The 14,928-nt window shown below is 44.0% G+C and overlaps 1 pseudogene; it reads right to left on the bottom strand.

Moving 5' to 3' along the window:
* Positions 1-12,905: 12,905 nt before the first annotated feature.
* LOC145094020 (metalloendoproteinase 4-MMP pseudogene) lies at positions 12,906-14,228 on the bottom strand (annotated as a pseudogene).
* Between the last annotated feature and the right edge of the window lie 700 nt (positions 14,229-14,928).

The raw sequence follows: 14,928 nt of genomic DNA, 5'->3' as shown, positions 1-14,928 counted from the left end.
TTAGTTTGTGCTCAAGAAGCTCCTAGAGGTATAAAGTTCTAAACTTTATGCATATTTGCTTAGATCTAATCATTTTACTTTCTTAGAAGCATCTCTTATCCCAAAAGTCATAAAGTGGTGTATTTTGTCTTATGGACGTAAACAGTTGTCCTTCCAGGCTCTTGAAGGGACTTTGAGTGATCAAAATAAGGTCCCATTAGTTGTAAGTGTCCCATGCAATTGAAATAAGGTCTTAACGGATTAAGACCAAGCATTTAGAACTTTATGGACGTTTAAAGTGATAAAGTTCATGACTTTATGGACTCTGGGCATGTTAGGCCTCCAGATCTGAGATTAGGACTTAAGTGCTTAAGCCATTAAGCACTTAATAAGGTTTTGTCAAAAGATGGAGTACACCCAGCGTACTGGGTCAACCACCCTGATGGTGGTCAACATCTGGTCGAGTACGCCCTGCATACCAGAGGAGTACGCCCCACATATGTCCTCTGTTGGGCCATTGACATTTGGGCTTTAGGTTTTGGGTTGTTTATGGACTTAAGGGGTTGGGGCCTTTGTTGGGCTTAATAAATAAGATTTTATGGGCCAATTAGTGGTAGTGGATCATGGGTTTAGGCCCAATAAGTAGATTAGACCCAATTTAGTAAATTGGGCCAATAGTGAACTTAAGTATTTGGGCCTTCAAGATAAGGACTTGGTATGGGACTTTGGCCCAAATAAAAGGAACGGTTTAATGAATTCTTAAGACACTTGGTCAAGGGGAGGGGGTAATGTTGGGTATTAACCTAGTATTTATTCTTATGTGACAGTTCAGGATTCCTTGTGAGATCGTAGTCAGAGACTTGTAGTATTTCAACACTATTTGCGAGGTGAGTTATCCTCACTATATCAACAGGGTCTAAGGCACCAAGGCCAGCCCTTTACGGATTGTATTCAGATTATTATATGATATGCCTACTGATTTACATCCTGGTAGTTAGGATGCTATGTTAGTGACCTGTTAGGTCAGTGTCGCGGTTATAGGATCATTCCTATGCTTGTGATCTGTTAGATCGATTTGACTGTTATATGCATGCCATTGTTTGTATGTTATCCATGTGCACATGATTGTTTGTTTGGGGGTTAGGTTGAGGCGGTCCTGCTTCGTGTTGTAGGACAAGATACCCGGGGCAGTTCGGATAGGCTGTAGGCCCTGAGGAGACGGTCCAGTCAGGATGAAGGCCCGACGAGCGGTCTGGATAGTCTGTAGGCCCTGCGAGGCGGTCCAGTCATGATGAAGGCTCGGGAGCGGTCCAGGTAGGCTGTAGGCCCTAAGGAGGCGGTCCAGTCATGCTGAGGGCTCAATATACATGTTGTTTGTAACGTCCCAAAAATACGAGCCAAAAATTTCATTTTTTAAAACATACACTTTGCAAACATTAGAAATAAAACATTCACGGATCATATTATTTCATAAAATATATTGCTTGTCTGGAAACCATTTTATAAACACAATTCTATCAGAGTACAAATCCCCAGGAAGATCTCATTGTGCGGAATACAAGCATGTGTGATGTGCCGCTACCGTGTCGGTTCCTTCCCCTTCGACGAAGAGGTACTTGAAACCAAAACTGAAAACTATAAACACGAAGCTTAGTGAGTTCCCCCATCTTACCACATACCATACAATCACATATCATACATACTGTCGGGCAATTCTGGGGTGCCCGACCTACCCGGTACGACCATTATGGGGTACCGACCTACCCATGTCAAGCCGTTCTGGGGTGCTGACTAACCATGTCAAGCCATTCTGGGGTGCTGACTACCCATCGGTCCTAACAACCGATCCTCAGGGACCGCTTCACCCCCTATTACTACTATCACACATATCATAACATAACATAACATATTATCAGACATATATGGGGTGTCCGATCTACCCTTCGGTCCTAAGGACCAAACTTGGGGACTACTCCCCTCTTACTACCACTATCACATATACATATCATGCCAGCGTATAAACATACCGTCACATACTGTCAGACTTATCTGGGGTGTCTGACCTACCCTTCGGTCCTAACAACCAAACTCTACTACTATCACATATAACATATCATGCTAGCGTATAACATATCAGGTAATAGTGAACTTAGATGATATCACAGAGACAATCATCTATCATACGCCTCCTACTGGTGGGCCGTCATTGTGGCCTTAGACCCACTGCTACTAGAAGGTAACTCACCTCAAAGTAGCTGCTGATCTGCGTGGGAACTGACTGTCTTCTGCTGCTGCAGTCCCGAAAGTCCTCCGGCTAAAATACCCACAAAACACTTAGTCAAATACTGCTAATCATCCTCAGGGTAAAATGACCATTTACCCCTAACCAAGCCAAGAGTCAAATTCAAGGTCATATTCAAAGTCAAAGTCATCTTCCAGTTGACCCGACTCGCCGAGTTGGTCTACCAACCCGCCGAGTCCCTATCCCTTTGTCTGACCACAACCCCGCCTCTACTCGTCGAGTTAGGCATTGACTCGATGAGTTTTCCTTGTAATCCAAGGTCCAATAGTCCTTCATCCTACTCGCCTATGAACAACTCGTCGAGTTCATCTTCATCCCAAGAGCATGCTATGGTGTGACTCGCCGAGTTGTAAGAACAACTCGCCGAGTCTTTTCTTGAGGCAAGAAGATTGCCTTAAACTCGCCGAGTCAGGGCATTGACTCGCTGAGTTTCTTCATGAGTGAGTCTAGCTTCCAACCCACTAAGTCACACCCCATGACTCACGACTCCACCCCACAACCACGAAAAGGGGGAAAACTCAGGGACTCGCGACTCGACTCGCCGAGTCCGATGAACGACTCGTCGAGTCTGTCACATGGAATTACTATATACTCGATTCTGCATGAATCCAGCTCATGCCATTCATAGATCTGGGTTTCTAGGGCCTGATTAACACGTAAAGTTTCCAACTTTACGTGTAAATAAACACCAATGAAGGTTTTAGGGCTCAAAATGCACTAAAAGAGTAAATCTAGGGCTTTCATGCAATATGGCTCCATAAAGGCAGTAGATCTGAGCTCCAGGAACTCAATCATGTCTAGATCTAAGGGTTAACCAACTTATTACAAACCCTAATTCATAATCAAGCTTGTTAATGGCTCAAGAAGGACTTTAATGGAGCTATAAAGGTCTACAAGCATGAAAACAGTGGGAAACTAAGTTATACCTCAAAGGAATCACTTGAAATAGCACCAAGGTGCCTAACCTCCTTCTTCTCTTCTTGATCTACTCTTCTCTTCTCTCAAAATCTTCAAGAACACACCAAAACACTTCATTCTCTCAAGGAATAAGGGTTTGGACGATGTTGGGAGCTCTGAGGGTGAAGGGGCGAGGTTGGGGCGCATAAGGTTGGTTTAAATAGGGTGCAAACCCTTGAAATTTTGGGTTTCATCAGACAGCGGGGACTCGCCAAGTCGCCAACTTAAACGTGCTCCCAAACTCGTCTCTACTCGGCGAGTCGGGCCTACAACTCGCCCAGTCCAAGGCCAAAATGCAAAACACATAGATAAATTTTACGTACCAGGAACCAGGTGCTACAAATCTCCCCCACTTATTTTAGACTTCGTCCTCGAAGTCTGCTGCTCGATCCTAAAACAGCACGGGGTAATGCTCCATCATTTCTTCCACCGGCTCCCAAGTCAATTCCGAACCCTTCCAGTGCTGCCATTGCACCTTTACTAATTCCACCCTCTTGTTCCTCAGATCCTTCGACTTCCGGCCGAGGATTGTGACTGGGTGCTCAATGTAATTCAGGCTGTCATCAACCTGAATATCCTCAAGCGGCACCACCGTTGAATCATCCACTAGGCACTTCCGCAGCTGGGAGATATGGAAGGTGCTGTGGATCTGACTGAGCTCGGCTGGCAGATCCAGCCTATACGCCACCTGGCACACACGGGCTACAACCCTGAACAGACCAATGTACCTCGAGCCCAACTTGCCCCGCTTCCTGAATCGAATGATGCCTTTCCAATGTCTATGCGCAGTCTGAAGCCTTCTTCGAACCTGCTGGATTTTCTCAGTCATCTTGAGCACCACCTCGTTGCTCCCCATGACCCTTTGGCCAACTTCACCCCAACATATCGGGGTCCTGCACCTCCGTCCGTACAACATCTCGAATAGGAGACGGTCAATACTCATGTGGTATTTGTTGTTGTATGAGAACTCAGCCAAGGGAAGATAGGTATCCCAACTACCACCGAAGTCTAGCACGCATGCCCGCAACATATCCTCAAAAGTTTGGATGGTCCGCTCGCTCTGACCATCCGTCTGCGGGTGAAAGGCGGTGCTAAAATGCAGACGGGTGCCCAACCCATCATGAAACTTCTTCCAAAACCTGGAAGTGAACCGCACATCTCAATCTAATATCACTGACACTAGCACCCCGTGCCGCGCCACTATCTCCCTAATGTAGATATCAGCCGAGATACTCTCCTGAATCGGAACAAAATGGGCACTCCTTGTCAACCGATCCACGATGACCCAAATCGAATCTACTCCACACGCCTTCTTGGGAAGCTTTGTGATAAAATCCATTGTAATATCCTCCCATTTCCATAACGGGATATCCAACAGCTGCATCTTGTCGTGCGGTCTCTGATGCTCGGCCTTGACCTTCCTGCAGGTCAAACACCGCTCGATGTACCACGCCACATCTCGCTTCATGCAGGGCCACCACTAGTCTAGACGAAGATCCTGATACATCTTTGTCACCCTTGGATGAATAGAGAATCGGGATTTGTGTGCCTCCTCCATCAAGATCTGGCGCACGCCTCCGTGATACGGCACCCACACCCTATGGTGTAGTGTCAATAATCCCCGGCTATCATAATCGAAGGAGGTGAATTGACCCACTATTCGCTCACTCTTCCGATGCTCCTCCTTCACAGCCTCCTGTTGAGCTTCCGAATCTGCTCTAACAGCGGAGTCACCACTATCATCCTCATACACACATCCCTAATCGGTGCCGCCTTACGGCTAAGAGCATCGGTCACCACGTTGGCCTTTCCCGGGTGATAAAGGATCTCGCAATCATAATCCTTCAACATGTCCAACCATCGACGCTGCCTCATGTTCAGATTTGGCTGATCCATGAGGTACCTCAAACTCTTGTGGTCCGTGTAAATGGTACATCGAATCCCGTAGAGGTAATGCCGCCAAATCTTGAGGGCGAACACCACCGCCCCCAACTCTAAATCATGCGTCGAGTAGTTCGCCTCGTGAGGCTTCAGCTGCCTCGAGGCATAAGCAATAACATGTCCCCTCTCCATCAAGACTACGCCTAAACCCGAGATAGACGCATCGCAGTATACGACAAAATCCTCTACACCCTCGGGCAGGGCTAAGATTGGCGCCTCGCACAATCTCTGCCTTAGAATCTCGAACGTTGCCTGCTGCTCAGGCCCCCAACGAAAGACCATGGCTTTCCTAGTCAACCGTGTCAGGGGTACGGCTATCTTGGAGAAATCCTGAACGAATCTCCGATAGTTGTCTGCTAATCCTAGGAAAGTCCGAATCTCAGATGGAGACTTCGGGCCTCCCATCTCATCATGGCCTCTACCTTGGCCGGGTCTACTGAAATCCCGTTCTGGTTGACGAGGTGCCCAAGAAAATGCACCTCACGCAACCAACACTCACATTTGGAGAACTGGGCGTACAAGCTCTCCCTCCTCAAGGCCTCCAAAACTTCTCTCAGATGCTCCACGTGCTCCTCCTGCGTCTTCGAATATACCAAGATGTCGTCAATGAAAACTATCATAGACCGATCCAGCATCGGTCTACACACATGGTTCATGAGGTCCAAGGACGTGGCAGGAGAATTGGTGAGCCCAAACGGCATCACCACGAACTCATAATGGCCATAACGCGTCCGAAACGCAGTCTTCTGTACATCCTCCTCTCTGACCCTCATCTGATGATAATCTGGACGCAAATCGATCTTGGAGAACCAAGATGCTCCCTGTAACTTGTCAAAGAGGTCATCAATCCTCGGGAGTGGGTAACGATTCTTCACTGTTACCTTGTTCAGCTCCCGGTAATCTATACACATCCGATGCGACCCGTCCTTCTTCTTCACAAACAGGATCGGGGCTCCCCAGGGTGAACTGCTCAGTCTAATAAATCCCTTGTCTAGCAGCTCCTGCAGCTGCGTAGACAACTCCCACATCTCGGGAGGAGCCAGCCGATAGTGTGCCTTGGCTATCGGATCCGCACCAGGAACTAGGTCGATCCTGAACTCTACCTGACGCTCCGGAGGTATTCCAGGAAGCTCCTCCGGGAACACATCAGTGTAGTCTCGCACCACTGGAACCTCACTCACCGTTGTCTTACCCGCATCCCGGGTATCCATAATGTACGCGACATATCCCGCGCAACCCTGCTGGAGGTAGCGCCTAGCTCCCGCTGCTGAACATACTGTGGGTCCATGCTGCGGCCTCTCGCCGTGGATCACCAACTCTCCCTTGCTTGAGGTCCTGACCCGCACTAACTGTTGTGAGCAATCTATCACCGCCCCATTATGGCTCAACCAATCCATTCCTATAATCACCTTGTTCCCCCGCAAAGGGATGGGAACCAAATCCACCAAATAGCGATCCTCAAATAACCTTAGGACACAATCCCTAAATACTGCTGACGCTCACACCGATCGATCATCGGCAATCTCTACCTCTAATGGGGAATCCAACATGCCTGAAGACTCAGTAAACCTCTTGCTAAGCGCAAGGGAAACAAATGATCGGGTGGCACCCGAGTCAAACAACACCTGAACAGGAATGTCGTTCACATGGAATGATCCTGTCACCACATCGGGTGCAGCGCGAGCCTCCTCGGTAGTCAGCTGAAATGCCCAGCTCCTCACCACTGGAGCCTCTTCCTTGACCTGCCGGCCATCTGTAATCCGAAGGGTAGCTGGAGCTGGCGCCTTAGTCGGCGTTGATGCTGTCAACTGGGGGAAATTAGCCTTCTTGTGGCCCCTCTGGTTGCAGTGGAAACACAACAACTCCGATGTATGAATCACAGGTGTAGGGGCGGCACAATCCCTGCTGAAATGCCCCGTCTTGCTGCACTTATAGCAGCCTGACGATCCCAGCCTACATGCTCCCTCATGAGGCCTACCGTATTTCTTGCAGCGGCTCGGTCCCGACTGGCCTTTCGGCCTACCATCTGGTCCCTTGGGCCTCTTCCCCGAAGCCCCTCCTGCCTGACCCTCCTCTATCTTCCTCTTCCGGATGTGCTCCAGATCTATCTCCCTCTCCCTTGCCCTGGCAATCATAGAATCCAGGGTAGGGCAAGCTGAAAAACTGACATGCTCCCGAATATCAGCTCGTAGCATGTCATGATAACGGGTCCTCCTCATATCCTCATCACCAGCAACGCCCTCTCCCGAAACTTGGCGGTGATCTCCGCCACAATCTCCGTCGTCTGTCTCATATCCAAGAACTCCCTGGCCAACTGTTGAAGCTTGACAGCCGGCACAAACTCTGCCCTGAATCTGGTCGCGAAGTCCGACCAAGTCATAGCCTCTACAACCGAGGCTCCCAACGAGTCACCCACGGACTCCCACCAATCCCTAGCTCGATCTTGTAAACACCCTGCTGCAAACCTCACCTTCGACCCCTCAGGGCAGAAGCTAATCATCTGTGTAGATTCAATATCTGCAATCCATCGCCTAGCAGCTATGGGGTCCTCCGCCCTGTGAAAATCCGGCGCACCACTGCCCCGGAAGTCCTTGAAGGACAGTGTGCGAGATCCCGACTGGCCAGATGCCATGTCGCTCCTGAATACCCTGAGGCGATCCTTCATCAACTCCAATATCCCTTCCTTGATCAACCCGAAGATAATGCAGGTCGACTCAAGGATGCCTCTGGTAATCTCTGACGCGATGAACTCACGTAGTCCCTCATCTACTAGCTCGGAACCTGATCCCGAACCCGAACTGCCAACTATTGGCCTCGAACGTAGTACCACCATTCTCAAATACATAAATAATAATTGTTAGCGATACTGATACCTCTGGAGGAATCACACCCACTACAAGTTCTCTGGTCTTACCTTGGCCTTCCTTGGTTCGGGTACGGATCCTCTGCTTTCAGTAGTACGGGCCCATACTACCTTCCACATCTATCCGTACCTTTTCCAAGGACTGCCTTGACTCCACCAGGTCCCTTTTACTACCGCTGCTCACTGCTATACCCATCCTAGGCTTGCCCTAGGAAAATCTCTAACTCCACCTTACCCGGTCCTCAGCTGCTGAAGGCCTTCTTGTAATGCCAATTAGTCATAACCTGAATACCATCACATGTGGTGAGGCTCATATAATCCTTCGATTAACAGACTCGGGTCTACACGGTTAGTCTCAGACAAAAGCCGTGCAGTAAGGCCAAATCCAGCACTCTAAGATTATTCAACCCTGATCACATGTGACGTGACGTATTCATCTAATGTCTAACTCCCATCACTCAGAGTCCCCACGAAACACAAAGCAAGCAACATTCAGACACAAGGAAACAATCTCAGGAAAATCCGTCCTCATAGAGGAAGCTGTACTAGCATACAATGCTAAACTCATACTATCAGGCATAACCCTAACAGGATATCCTACTGCTATCTACTCAATTCTAGCATGCAATTTTCATACACTGAAGCACATAAGGCAGGCACATAAGGCATCATTCCTAGATCCTTAGTCCTATTCTAGCATACTGTTCTACTGAAACTGATAAACATAACATAAGCTGGTATGGGTACTTTGGGGAATACTTACTTGAGCTCGGCCGGTCACGCGCATCACACACTTCGTTCCTTCTTAAAAATATTTACTTAGCTTTTCGGAAAATATTTTCTTCTTTAAAATCTTTTAAATCCCACGATTTGAATTCAGACACCCCTGAAGGCGTGTCCGAATCCCTCAAACCAGGGCTCTGATACCAACTTGTAACGTTACAAAAATACGAACCAAAAATTTCATTTTTTAAAACATACACTTTGCAAACATTAGAAATAAAACATTCACGGATCATATCATTTCATAAAAGATATTGCTTGTCTGGAAACCATTTTATAAACATAATTCTGTCAGAGTACAAATCCCCAGGAAGATCTCATTGTGCGGAATACAAGCGTGTGTGATGTGCCGCTACCGTGCCGACTCCTTCCCCTTCAACGAAGAGGTACCTGAATCCAAAACTGAAAACTGTAAGCACGAAGCTTAGTGAGTTCCCCCATCATACCACATACCATTCAATCACATATCATACATACTGTCAGGAATTCTGGGGTGCCCGACCTACCCGGTACGACCATTCTGAGGTGCTGACATACCCGTGTCAAGCCGTTCTGGGGTGCTGACTACCCATGTCAAGCCATTCTGGGGTGCTGACTACCCATCGATCCTAACAACCGATCCTCGGGGACCGCTTCACCCCCTACTGCTACTATCACACATATCATAACATAACATAACATATTATCAGACATATATGGGGTGTCTGATCTACCCTTCGGTCCTAAGGACCGAACATGGGGACTACTCCCCTCTTACTACCACTATCACATATACATATCATGCCAGCGTATAAACATATCGTCACATACTGTCAGACTTATATGGGGTGTCTGACCTACCCTTCGGTCCTAACAACCGAAATCTACTACTATCACATATAACATATGCTAGCGTATAACATATCAGGTAGTAGCGAACCTAGATGATATCACAGAGACAATCATCTATCATACGTCTCCTACTGGTGGGCCGGCATTGTGGCCTTAGACCCACCGCTACTGGAAGCTAACTCACCTCAAAGTAGCTGCTGATCTGCGTGGGAACTGACTGTCTTCTGCTGCTGCTGTCCCGGAAGTCCTCCGGCTAAAATCCCCACAAAACACTTAGTCAAGTACTGCTAATCATCCTCAGGGTAAAATGACCATTTACCCCTAACCAAACAAAGAGTCAGAGTCAAGGTTAAAGTCAAAGTCAAAGTCAACTTCCAGTTGAACCGACTCGCCGAGTCCCTATCCCTTTGTCTGACCACAACCCCACCTCTACTCGTCGAGTTAGGCATTGACTCGACGAATTTCCTTGTAATCCAAGGTCCAATAGTCCTTCATCCTACTCGCAAGTTGTATGAACAGCTCGCCGAGTTCATCTTCATCCGAAGAACATGCTATGCTGTGACTCGCCGAGTTGTAAGAACAACTCGCCAAATCTGTTCTTGAGACAAGAAGATTGCCTTGAACTCGCCGAGTCAGGGCATTGACTCGTCGAGTTTCTTCATGAGTGAGTTTGGCTTCCACCCCACTGAGTCACACCCCATGACTCGCTACTCCACCCCGCAACCACGAAAAGGGGGAAAACTCGGGGACTCGCGACTCGACTCGCCGAGTCCGATGAACGACTCGCCGAGTCTGTCACATGGAATTACTATATTCTCGATTCTGCTTTAATCCAGCTCATGCCATTCATAGATCTGGGTTTCTAGGGCCTGATTAACACGTAAAGTTTCCAACTTTACGTGTAAATAAACACCAATGAAGGTTTTAGGGCTCAAAATGCACTAAAAAAGTAGATCTAGGGCTTTCATGCAATATGGCTCCATAAAGGTAGTAGATATGAGCTCCAGGAGCTCAATCATGTCTAGATCTAATGGCTAACCAACTTATTACAAACCCTAATTCATAATCAAGCTTGGAAATGGCTCAAGAAGGACTTTAATGGAGCTATAAAGGTCTACAAGCATGAAAACAAAGGGAAACTGAGTTATACCTCAAGGGAATCACTTGAAATAACACCAAGGTGCCTGGCCTCCTTCTTCTCTTCTTGATCTACTCTTCTCTCTCTTAAAATCTTCAAGAACACACCAAAACACTTAAATCTCTCAAGGAATAAGGGTTTGGACGATATTGGGAGCTCTGAGGGTGAAAGGGGCGAGGTTAGGGCGCATAAGGTTGGTTTAAATAGGGTGCAAACCCTTGAAATTTAGGGTTTCATCAGACAGCGGGGATTCGCCAAGTCCACAATATGGACTCGCCGAGTCGCCAACTTAAACGTGCTCCCAAACCCGTCTTTACTCGGCGAGTCGGGCCTACAACTCGCCGAGTCCAATGCCAAAATGGAAAACACATAGATAAATTTTACGTACCAGGAACCAGGTGCTACACTATTTGTGATTATTTTGCAATGTGATATATATTGGTATTTTGGGGGTAACTCACTAAGCCTTAAAGCTTACATATATTGATTTTTGTTTCAGGTACTTCAGGTGACCATGGCAAGGCAAAGGCGTGAGGTACACATCCTCCCATTTTTATGATTTTGGATTTCTGGAAACTCTTATATGAAATCATTTTGAAACAAATTTGTGAACTATGTTGATGTTTGAATAACTTTTGATTACTCGGATTGGTTTTGAAAAGTTTAAATTTTTAGTAAAATTTTGTGTTGTTACAAGTATGAATGCCTCAAATGGCTCACAACTCACCTAGGACAAAGGTGACTATGGAGAGAGAATTCCCATGCACCAAAACCACCTCCATGAACCCTAAGAACTAGAAGTATGTGTTTTTAGGTTATGGAGTTTATATTTATATGTAGGATTCCCAGAGTTATGTGTATAACCCAAATCCATACCCATGGGTTTTATAATTCATGGTTCATGTGGCCCAACTCTTTATGTATCCATACATAAACTTAGTCCAATGTAGATCATAAGCACAACACATATAAATATAACTAATTATCATAATTAGACCCCATAGATTTAATTAGTCTCTTTTGATCATTAAATTAATTTCAAATTAATTCTTGATCAATACTTATTAAAACATATGATTTCATATTAATATACTATAACTTATAATATATTAATAAATCATATATAACATTCTCTCAAGAGTCCATGCTAACAAATTATCATGGTGTTATGCAACCCAAATGGACCATGCTACTCTTGGGTCGAGTACATACCAATAATAGTTATGAGCTTAGACATCTAATTCAACAAGTATGTGATATGTTAGTTGTCTTCGTGATACTTGCATGGAAGACCTCTTAAATCTCAAGAAATGTACAATATATATATATATATATATATATATATATATATATATATATATATATATATATATATATATATATATATATATATATATATATATACTATGTTGCAAACATTAAAAGGATATTAAAACTAGAGATATGATTGACTTAAAAAATATTATTATGGTATTTTGTTAACGTTGTATGGCTTTATTATTGATAAATAATATGTATTTTGATTATTGTTATAGTTAAATTTGCATTTAATTTAAATCCCAAAATCTATAAATTTATATTTGATTGTAAATATTTGTTTTCATTAAATTTTATTAATCTTGCATTGTGAGTATTCGTCTAATTAGATATTAGATAATAATCTAATACATGGGCGTAACATTGACTAATTTTGTTGCATCCCTATATGAGATAGGTCATGGGTGCTCGTCTATGTAGCCTACCATCTCGGACAGCCCGACGGTTTGCTATTTTTTTTATATAGTTTGTTGTTCCAAACTATTTATTCCAATTCTTTGTAGATAATTCTATATTTTCCTTAGATTAAAATAAAGGAAAGAGTTTTTATTTTTTTTTACTTTAATTATTATTTGGTGAGAAGCAATAGATTGACGTTGAAATTTTAGGTGATGGGAATGGTAGTGATGTTTGGTGGTAGCAGCCAACCGTCGACCGTTAGGAAGTTTTCTTATCATTTACTCAAAAATTATTATTAAATTAATATCATATTTTATTTTGACAATTCCGTCCTAACTAGAAATAAATCCAGTTACACGGGTTTAACATTCTCCCAAAAATTCGCCACTAAACAATAACAATTCATTGTGCACGTCATCACTTAAACAGAAAACGAGTTTTAGATGTTAAATATGTTCATCTTGATCATTCTCTTTCCAAAACCATGCATTGCATGTTTTTCTTCAATAAAACATACATACTAATAAAACATGGACCTTAACTAGTGTTTTAAAAGACTGATTAACTTTGGTTGGATTAGATTCTATGATTAAAACTTTTTTATCTCCCTTATGCGCTTTTGCTTTCACGTTTGTATCTCATGCTTTGAAGATTATAGACATGATCAGGAGAATTGCTAGGGTAATTATCCACCTCGATGATCGGAGCTCGATCTTTGAATCTATACTCTGGTTTGAAGAAGTATCGGATTGCGATAAAGCTTCAATGTTAAAATTCGGGTTTGATCCATATAGTTGTTGAATTCCTTCGATATCATCGACGTTCAAATCCATCTTTTTTTGTCTAGGTCTCAAACTAGGGTACATTACAGAGTCTTTCTCAAAACTGTGAGCTAATCCTAACACATGCCCGATTTCATGAGTTGCCACCGATTCCAAATCGACAGCGACTTTGGATTTCTCTGATTCAAAATCCATCGCCCATGTCTCCGCCGCATCAAGGTGGAGCTTTCCACTTTCCGGCGAGAACCCATGTGCTAAAACACCTAAAACTCCATCGAACGGCTCTCCATCGCCATGATCGCCGCTGTAAAACCCAATCTTGATGTCGGAAAACTCATAAAAATCTGATTCTGTAAAGTTCACCGGAATCACCGCTGACCACCGGGAAAAAGATCGTCGGAAGGCTTGCTTTATATCAGAAAGGTTCAAATTTGAAACCATGCAGTTAGGGGAAAAAGCGTAAGTCAGAGTTGTTGGAATGGCACGTGACCATCTTGGCTTGCCATTGAAGTAATTATAATGTCGGATTTCATGAAAAATTGGTGGTGGAGATGTGTCACGTACGCCACATCTCGGTAATGTCATCTGAGAGATTGTTTCAGAGTTGAGTTTTCCGGTTATGGTTAGGCCATGTTTCTGTTGATATTGGATTACTGAAATCTGGAATTCGTCATCAAAGTTGTCCCCAGAGCTAATGTTTGTATCCTTGAGGTATCCAAAACGTTGCATGTAGTTCTTGACCTCTGATATGCCGCTGAAGTTGCTGCCCTTTCTGGCATGAAGGAATTGCCCGAAGTTGCCCCAGGTGAAGTTTTGGCGGTTTAAGGTGGACGAGGTGGTGGTTACCGGAGGGGTTGGTCTGGCCTGGAAACATGTGGGATAGAAGAGTACCAGAAAAAAGAATGAGTAGAGCATGGTGGGCTTGGAGACATGAAAGTGAAGTTTGGCATATTTGTAGCAAAACGAAAGAATTTTCGATAACCATAAAATCCAAATATTGTATTCATGAATTTTCGTAATATATTAATATTAATATAAATTAAACTTCCTATCTTTAATTACTGAAAAGCATTGATAGATTCAAAAATATATCTATAAGTTATACTACAGGATTAATTTGGTTGGACGCCTTGAAAATTAGACTAATGTATATATTTTATAAACAAATTAAAACAAAAAAAAAACCAACACACTCTTATCCAAACAAAAAAATTATTATATTTTTTTATTCCATTACTACCCTTATATATTGTTTTAAACGGACCTTAAAAAAAACTCAACCTACTTTCATCTAACCATCAAACCGTTAACATCCGGTAACATATCTTACTTATTAATCTTAAAACGTAAATTATATATATCACGGAACGTGAGAAGCAGATGATTAATCATCTGCTTCCAGAAGAAATCGAAGAATTTCTTGGGAATCCTACAAGATCCGTTCGTTCTTTTTTCTCTGACAGATGGTCAGAATTTCATCTGGGTTCGAATCCTACTGAGAGGTCCACTAGAGATTAGAAATTGTTGAAGAAACAACAAGATCTTTCTTTTCTCAGGCGATCGGAAAATAAAGAAATGGTTAATCTATTCAAGATAATTACGTATTTACAAAATACCGTCTCAATTCATCCTATTT

Source organism: Lactuca serriola, chromosome 3 (genome assembly GCF_051521515.1).
Source record: "Lactuca serriola cultivar US96UC23 chromosome 3, Lser_US96UC23_V15, whole genome shotgun sequence".
NCBI classification, from domain to species: Eukaryota; Viridiplantae; Streptophyta; class Magnoliopsida; order Asterales; family Asteraceae; genus Lactuca; species Lactuca serriola.
Note: the sequence above shows the minus strand (reverse complement) of the source record. Positions and strands in the feature narration are given on the sequence as shown.